Raw genomic sequence first — 10,359 nt, forward strand, 5'->3', positions numbered from 1 at the left:
AAAGTTAAAGTTTCAATGCTAATGATGAAATAGTCAAAATCAGTGTTCGATGGAAGATGTGTGAGTGTGTGACCAAATTCAAGCTCAATCTATGATCAAATACATTATTCTTACTTGTTTGATCACATATCTTTTTAGATTCATTAATCATTATATTCAATTTCAAGATTCATCAATTGTTATATTCAATTTCAAGTTTATCGTCAGCCATTAATGTCCGTCGTTGATACGTTATCGACAGCTTATCTCAACAAAATTAATAGTACTCGTTAAGTAACAGATTTACAAGTATTCGAAAATCGCCTGAAAATCGACAGCCATTAATGTCCGGTGGTTTTCATCATCGTTTCGGTGGTTCAGGACCTCAGGCAAAAGAAATAAAATAAAGATGGTAGTGCACGGTAGCTCAAGAGGGTGCTGGTGTCGACCGATGGTGGTGGCGGCCGGTGATGGATGCGCCCGATGGTTGTGGCCGCCGGAAATACAGAGGAATTGAGTACCCGTCAAAGCTACAATGGTTTTTTTTTTTAATTTTTATTTATCAAACTTGTAATATATGTAAACTATAGGGACTGTTTATGTAATTAAAAATAAACAAAGTTAACAATTCATTAGTGCGGGATTATTGTTGGTAACATAGTTGAAAGTTGGGATTATTAATAGTTAGATTGAAAGTTAGGATTAATATTGGCCATTAGTTAATAGTTTGGATTATTAAAATCCAATTTTCCTTTTATTTATTAGCTAAAACATAAAGATAGAAACAAGTTAGAATACAAAGTAATATATCAAACATATAAAGAAATTGTTACACCCAAATTTTTGTTACTACATTATTAAAGACTTTTTGCGGAATTTAGGCCCATTTGTTTTTGTTATTCTTTAAAATCATTATTAATCAAAAAGTGTAACTTCTATATTTCAAATGTCAATAAACAATTGAACGTACACTTGTCACAAACACGAGTTTTTATGAAAATCCGACATGACCCATTCGCATTTCGAACTTTCCTTACAAAAGTATCCCCTGTTTATCAAATCAAAAACCAAATTCAAGAGTGACCAGCATGGGCACATCAACTCTTAATAAAAGTCACACAGGAGTTGTACTCCAAAATACTGACATTAAATCATTACATATTTATTGTAATTAAGCAGGAAAAAAACTTAATAATGCCAAATCTCCTTTCTGTTGCCTCACTACCAAGACTTGATCACCCACACCTATCACCATCTAAATCTTTATACGGATAAATATATATACTACCCAACTGAACTAATTGTAAATGACTCACAATATCGCTTGGGTTATTGGCTTGAGCCACCCCGTCATTTCTCCAGTTCCCTCAAATAATTCTTCAGTTTCGGTCTCCCAATATGATGTGCAATCCATGAATATCCGATTATCCATATCTCTTGGCCATTTATTAGATAGTCAACTTGTCCTACCTACATGTTACCACCACAATAGATAATGTGTCAAAACCTAGTGAGGGCCCATACCCTGTATATACGATATTCAACTATAAATCAGAATTATATATTATAAAATTAAATTATATCAATTTCATCCCCAAGGCACAATCTCCATTTAGTTGTTCAAGCCCGACTTTGATCTTCTTATGTTTTCCTCCATTCGAGCTCGACACTAAGCCTTTTCACCTCCAAGTAGCCATTGTAACTTAGAATAAAAATACACTATAAAACAAACCATAAATAGAATAATACACCAATAAAATAAAACGTCATTACTCCCCGCTTATAAGTTGTAATTCACACAACCACATTCACAAGCATGTAAAAGTAAAACACGCATATTTGCACATATGGATCACAGCATATATGACTCCTTAGTTCTGTATACAAACCCCAAACCAAGATATCACTCACTTCAACTCATGTAATTTAATATGAACACCTTGAAGGTTACAACCATATGCAATCATATTCCACACATTCTTGGTTATTTCCTAATAATGTTGCAAATACTTTAAAGTCTCTTGTTTAAGAAAAACAGATCCGCGCAGCTGTAGTATTTCAATATTTTCCCCCACTTATGGTAGGTATTTGATTTAAGCTAAAAATCTGAGAAAAGTAGACTCATAGAGCTTTCCATCGATATATAATGTGCCCCGAACGGATGTTCGATTAAACCCCCATTATTAGTTAAAATCTGGAAATAAGCTGAATTTCCAGCACTTATGCACTCGACCCATTATTAGTTTGCATTCCATCTTTATGAGTTTAAACCCCCCAAAACCCCGTCAAAACAATACGTTATTGTTATGTTTTACCTTATTTAACAATTTGTATTAAACCACCTTAATTGTAATAATTTTTAATCATTACGACCCAAACACATTAATTATTATAATTTACTCCTTGTAATAACATATAGTTAACAGACACGTTACGACACGATACCTCAAATAATATTCAGTCATGCATAAAAATTGCATAAAATATATAAGATTGTAATAATAATTTACATGGTATAAAACTAGCTACAGCCCACTAGTTTCACCCAACACAATTTGAGTCGCTCACCTTTGCCCGTAGGAGGAGTGTTGTTTGTTACTAGCTTGACTCATTGTTTATAAAACTTAATCATAGCATAACAAGTTCATAAGCGAGCGTTACTAGAGCATATTAGGGTAAACAAATCAACTGAAGGAGGTAATCTACAATCGAACTGATTGTAAATGGGAATTGATTGCTTCGTATATGCGTAGACAGTTACCCAATAATACAAACAGTCTGCCTTCTCCGGCGCCGTAACGAACAATCAAAACTTATGCCTCATCCGACGTTTACGGGAGTTAATCGAACAATGGCTAACGAGGATGAAGAACAAGAATTTCATGGCAATTTTAGAAGATGGTGGTTTGGGCGGCTGTGTGGTTCACCAAAAATGATGGTTTCAACGGCGGTGGATTTGTGGCCTATGAAGAAGTTGGGTAAAATCCTAAAAATGTTTTGTTTTTTGTTTTGAAAGACTTTAAGAATTATTGGTTTTTATTTCTTCTTTTCTTGTTTATGTTTTAAGTTTTTGTTTGTATATACGGGGTCGTATAGACCACGCATGACTAAGTGTACATAGGAGGACAAAACAACAGTTTTTTTGCAGTCTATACGAAGGAGGACAAAACAACAGTTTTTTTGCAGAAATTACTTAAACGAAGGTTCGCGGGGTACAACTATAAATTACTTAGCGAAGTAAGTTATGTAAATCTAAATTCAATTTGTCCGATTACATTAGTCAATCTTTATGTAAATATAACCTTGTGAGCCAGTGCATTCACATTCTCTCTAATTTTCAAAATAAAATTGTCATACAGCCCGTATAGGCAGGGTCGTCTTTGAGAATACAAAAAAAAGTGAGTATGGGACATAATAAACAAAAGGCCCTAAAATACAAAGTCAAAAACTCTAACTTAATTTAGACAAATATTATAACGATAAAACAAAAACAAAAATATTTTTTTAGCAAAATTATCTGGCTAAAAACTTAAACAAATCGTGATGCATTCACCAATTATCACTACTATTTTTTAAGCTTGTTGGGCCTTTCAAGTGTAATAGGTCATACATATGATTTTACTTTGTTTTAGAAAAAACATGAGGCCTAAAGGGGAGTGGGCCTGAGACTTAAGCCCTCCGAACCCACCCTCATAGCCCTCCCAACCCAAAAACAATTACTGATACAAACTGACACAACTCAGGTGTTATAAGGCCCGTATAGCTCTATACGAGCCATACAGGCAAAAAGTGGTGTGTGATGATCCATACCGGTGTATGAGGATTCTAAGCCTTTGTTTTATATTTGGCATTTATGGGTACAACTCACACACCACCCAATTCTATACCGCCACCTCATTTCAAATCTCAAGTACTAACAAACCACAAAATCACTAGTAACACCTACCTATACGTATCATAAAACCTTTTGTTTGTTTTTAATTCTCCAAGTACAAAAAATGTAAAAAATGAATCAATTTTATATGAAAAACATTTATCATCAAATGAAGCCATGAACCTTACTTACATTAGTGCTCCGCCTCTCTCTAATAATATCATAGAAGGACTGAATCACTAAACCATCCATCAATAAACCAATAAAGTTAGTCATTTTACTCATTTGGACTAACATTGTCACATAATTGTCACTTCACATGTCACATCATTAAAAATTAATAAAGTTAACTATTTATTAGAATGATAAATTTATTGATGACAAACTTGAAAACCATAAAGAACGTAACCGAAATCGTAAAGAACATGACGAAAACCGTCTGAGTTTGCGTAGACTCACCACTTTAATGTCGTGGATCAATAACGCTCGAGTTTTATCAATTTTCGAGTTTTATCGGTCGGCTTCATCCCATTGGTTCACCTAAATTTTTTTATTTTTTGGTTATTATTTAGTTCCGGTACCATAACGGACGTAGCGAAACCGACCGAATACCGTCTGGGTTTTACCAACTGAATATATGTCGTTTTAAATATTTACATGTTAATTTGACGAATTTATATTTCGAGTTTTTACGCTCGAGTTTTACCAACGTTGTTTAAAATGTAATTGATATTAAGTGAATTCGTGTCTGCATACTCTTGTAACGTTTGGGTTTTACGAGCATTCGAACACCATTGTCGGGGTTATACCAACATAGTAAATATGTTAGTTTTTTATAGTAAGCTATACAAGTGCCGCTACTTTTCTTTTTAGTTATGTATTTTAAATACGTTAATTTTAATTAACTGATTTACGTTTAGGTTTAGTTCTGGTGTCGTAACTAACATAGCCAAACCGACCGAATTCGCATTTCGCTTCTGCATCGTCTAGATTAGTTTTATCATCTAATCTAAACTGTTATCTGCCTGCCTGCATGGCTATCATTTTGAAGATTTATGTTCAATTAAAAATTCGTATTTAGAATTGTTTCTAGTTTCTGAATGGAGCAATGTTTATAATGTTAGTACACCCAATTATGCATGCAGGTTGATTGAATTTTCTTGATTCCGTTAATTTTGCGTTCACAATCCTAATAAGTTTGTCTTTTTTGTTATATAGAATTGATCTATCAAAAATATAATCGTCACTTACAGAGAGTTCGCTTTGGAATAGAATAGAGTAGAGTAGAGGTAACCTAAACCTTTTAATTTCATAATAATTCAATTGAGTGTTCAGGCAAACTGGTCTTAGATTTACGACCCAATGGCTAGAGTTGAACTAGACATAAGGAGGTATGAACGATGACTTATACAAGAGTTGATAGTATGATTTTAATGTGCATATCGATCTGACGTCTATATGGGTCATTCAATCCTAACGATTTTACACTCCCAAGTCTTATGGCTATGATGAACTGGTGATACATAACTGTGCAGGAAATTCTTCTACTGTGAAGGTAAATTTCTAAATTTCCTTCAAATATAACTGTTAGGGGCATGTTTATTGTTTCTAATGATCCTGAGTTTTTCCCGAATGTAAATTACTTTTCAACTACTTTCACTTGCCAAGGGGTTAATCTTATCTTACAATACTAATAAAAGAAAATATTGAAGCTTAGGTGTCAACCTCACATTTCTTCTAATTTCTAATATCTCATCTCATTCATTCTAGATATCAATGAGCTAAGGGTCAAAATCATTTTGTCAATGGGTTATAACATAGTGTGGATTTTATTTATCATTGAGTTAAGTGCCTTTTCATACCCGAGGTTTAACCAACTATGCAATTTTAGTACATTTTTTAATTTTTATGCAAATAAACACCTGACGTTTCCGAAATCATGATATTTTAGTACTTTTTGTTAACATTTTTGTCTTTTCCATTAGGGATAAAATAGTTTTTGTTTCTCTCATTTACTTAACCATTTGGTCAAAAACAAATCAGCCAAACTACTTTCATAAAAACACAAATTGAATCACTTTTTTTAACAAAAAGAAACAAACCGAACCACTTTTAACAAAAAAATAAACTTACTGAACTACTTTTGTAACAAAAATAAACGAATTGAACTACTTGAAAATGCAAACAAACCGAACCACTTTTTTTTGACAAAAATAAATGAACCGAGCCATTTTTTAGCAAAAATAAACGAACCAATTCACTTTTGCTAACAAAAAAATAATAATAAACAAACAATGACAGTTAACTCTTCATTGTTTACAATCAATTATTGGGTTGGTGGTTGTTTACTATAGAAAATATATATTTAGGTCTGCATTTATATTGTTTAATAACATTATGATCTAGATTATTGTTTACACACATTAGTTATTATCTTTTAAATATTGTTACACGAGAAATTAAATTAAGTTCAAATTTTCGATCATGTAGTACACATGGTGAAATATGGAAAAGTACATTTCACAAATCGTGAACTGAAAAAAAATAATATAATTTACTTCGTACATTAAATTAATTCAATAAAAATTTTGAGAATCACAATTGAAATAACGACCTTATGATTTTTATCACTTAACAAATCCCGTGTAATACACGGGTTTAAAAGCTAATTTATTTTATAATTCTATGTTATTAATGGACTTAACAACCGATTTATCAAAAAATCTTTCTTTATATTAAATTATTAATTTTTTTTCTTGATAAATTAGTGATGGTTGAGTTTGATGATACTAATCTTGAAGGGGAAATGGGAGCCCTATATAGTGCATTGAAGATTTTAAGAGGTAACATGTGAATCTTTTCTTTGAATCAAAATATTCATATTTGCTTAGTTTTATTCATATTAAATGTTTGGGATTGAGTTTGAAAATGCTTATTGGCTTATTGGTGTTTACAAAAAGTCAGTAAGTTAAAATGTATTTGGCAATCACAAAACTATTTTTTATTTTAGCTTTTTGAAAGAGTTAAAAAGCAGTTTTTCAAAAGCTTCAAATCCTGACTTTCTAAAAGTTTTTTAAAGCCAATAAGCCAATACATATTTTTCAAACTCAATCCCAAATATGCTCGAATTAAGGTTATTTATTAGATCTAATTGCCGCTCAATTTCATTAACTTGGTGTGTTTTATATATTTATTTTCTGAGCCTAACTAAGGAAATGCATGCATTGCTTCATGGTCTAACTAAGATATAGAGTAAACCTGTGATAATTGGAAAGTTATATTGTTTTTTCCACCCTGATGATATTATTTTGATATAGGTGCAAGAAATGGTAATCCTCATATATACATTATCAAATGATGAGGGTTTAAGTCCGATAAAAGTAGACAAACATAGTATAACATTTGCCTTTAATAAATTATAAATTGTGTAATCTTAACTACTCAAGATCATAAGTTGTCTCGTTGGATTAAATATGACTTAGACTATCTCCAATGGCAAAGAAAAATGAAGCCCTTACATGCCCTTGATGATGTGGATTGATGATATGGATGAGAGAGAGATGAGAGAGGGTAAAGAAAGCCCTTAGCTAAGGGCTTAAAAATAGAGAAGAAAATGATGTTTGTGAGTGAAGATGAAGGACCCACATGGAAATAGGAGGAGTTATGATGTTGGGTAGCTTATGTGGCATTGGGTATGTGAGAAGGACACATGATAAGGGCTATGTTGCATTGTGGATAGTCTTACACAAATGTTAGATAACCTCAACAAAATTCATATTGATTTCAAATTGAATTTATTTTTTCAGAAAGAATATTTTTTTTGGTTTAAAATATAGATTTTGTCACACCCCAACCTACGGCGGAAATGCCGGGGCGTAACTGATTGCCACAGCTCTCAAGGCATTATCATGAAATTATAATGCGACAATATCTAATTAATTTATTTATTATCAAGCAACATTTAAATACAACAAAAATAAAGAAATTTACAAATACAAAAACAAATATGCTTTTTATGTTAATTATCCTAAAGTCATCTCTACGCGAGCTTCAGTTCAATAAGCAATCCAAATCTATAACCTGCAAATGCGTACAAAATATATGTTTGTCAACAACACATGTTGAGTGAGTAGATCACCAGTTTTGACACAAACAAAAGTGGTAATAATATATAATGATATAAGTGAATAAAAATAGGCAAAACTGTTATCTGTGAATATAACCAATTAAACCATAGCACATACATAAACAATCAACCATAAAGAAAGGGCTAAACCGTTGCCATGCGAATGGGCATTGGTTACCAAAAATGAGGTGTCGGTGAAACCATTGCCAATGCGATCGGGCTCCGGCCACTACGACGGTCGTATGATCATACTATAATGAGATTATGTTGGACCTCTCCGAACGCGATTCAAGTAAGCAAGTAAGCAAATAGCAAGTAACAGGCAATCATTCAATTGATACACAGCACAAAGATCACAGTTTGCGTTTGAGAAATAATAAGATAAATGGTACGCAAGTGTCTCCAAAACATTTGAAAAGAAGTAAAATAGGGGAGTGATTACTCACCTGATAAAGTGGAACAAACGATAATGAAACGGTGATAGAAACTAAGTTAAATGAGTCCGAGCTTCTCGGGATGCGATGACAAGTGTTCCTAGTTATTAATGATAATGAGATTAATTATAAAGATATAACATAATTTAATGAATTAAGATTTCAATGTGATTGAGTTACGATTGGGATTATAATATTATAAATTGATCTATTGGATTTCTATTGATAATAATATTGCGATAACAATCTTATCATTTAATATTTTATAAGTCACCTTTGTACTACCCATAAATAACATCTAATCCAAATTTTTTTTATATATAATTAGTTTAAATATATATAAATATGAGTTAAGCTATACTATATTAAAAATTATATTTTGGAATCTTTAACAAGAGTCTAATAATTTGAATATAGCTAATAGGTTTAATAATACAATAGTTACAACTTTTAAAGAATGATACATATATATAATGTATATATTTTTGTATAAAATTAATATAAACAAGTTTATTAAGATGTTTCAACGACGAGAAACATAAATAGTAGTTTCGGGTTTTGATAAAATAATGCTTACTTATTATTAATAAATACTTAAAATACATACATATATATATATACACACACACGTAAGCTAGATTCGACAAAGAACATAAACACTAAGATGTCGGTTTTTATGAAAGAAAAAAAATATGTTTATTTGATATTTAAAAATAATTATAATGATAAATATCTAAACCATTAAAAGAACAAACAACAACAAAATAGATAAATAATAATAAAAACACCAAACCGCGTCCAGGGGGTCCCGAACCCGCGCCCCCTGGCCGGTTCACAAACCTTAACAGACACCACCAACCAGCTGCGCTATCAATCAAGTTGGTTACAGAAGGAGAAAGATATTTTAAAAACAGATGCCGCAAATACCCCTAATTACTTATGAACCCTAGAATTCGCAATTGACAAATCCGGTTTACAAACGTCTAATTAACATTAGGGTTATTGTTGTATGTCTAATGACGAACATAATGATAGCAAATATTACCTTTTATACAGATTGAACGAGGGTTAATTGGAGTATAACGTTGTCGGACGATAACGAGATCAAGACACCATAAAAACGGTGGTGATAACAAAATTAAACAGAGGGGCTTAGTAGGCGCTGCAATGAGGAGGGTGTGAGAAAGTTTAATTGTACTTTGGTGATTGATAAATCGTATATTGGTGAACGGGTTTGGACGGAAATCGTATTAGTCAAATACGCGTTATAACTGATCTATTTTCCTAATTCAGATTGTCGGTAGGTCGTTTAGATGTAAAGAAATAAAACCCTTAGATCAATTCCAAATATAAACGAAGATTAGGCTACAAGAAACGTAAACGGGTCGCGGATACGGGTTTGGGTTATGGATACGGTTTTGGGTTTAGATAATAATAATATTATTTACAATATAGTCCCTTTAGTTTAAGGGTGGACACATTAACAGGTTAAAGTTAAGTTTAAGGGTTAAATGAACATAAATAAAGGTTTTGTTTATATAAATTTTAATATTAAATAAATATAATAAACAATTAATGTTATAATAACGATTACTCGATAAACGAGGTATTTAAGTTTTTTGTAATATTTCCCGGACATAAAACGACCGGGTAATAAAATAATAATTTAAAAAAACCCGAGTTGTTACATATTTCTTTTCCAATCTCTTAATAATAATCATTAAAAACTCTACTTATTAACATTCAGCTACTACAAAGCGATTATAATAAAATGGTATGTAAACGGGTAACAAGCTGCGCCGCAACCCCCTTTTGAATAGCAAAGCCAATCCTACTAAAAACGAAGCTTTGGGACCTAGGAGCTGAAGAGGTTCCGTGTACGACGCGCTGAACCCTACTAAAAAAATTCACAGCCTCTGGGGCCACAAAACCAAATATATCAAAAG

This window comes from Bidens hawaiensis, unplaced genomic scaffold, assembly GCF_021521415.1.
Source record: "Bidens hawaiensis isolate Kalapana, Puna unplaced genomic scaffold, B.hawaiensis_p1.1 tig00035953_1, whole genome shotgun sequence".
NCBI lineage: Eukaryota > Viridiplantae > Streptophyta > Magnoliopsida > Asterales > Asteraceae > Bidens > Bidens hawaiensis.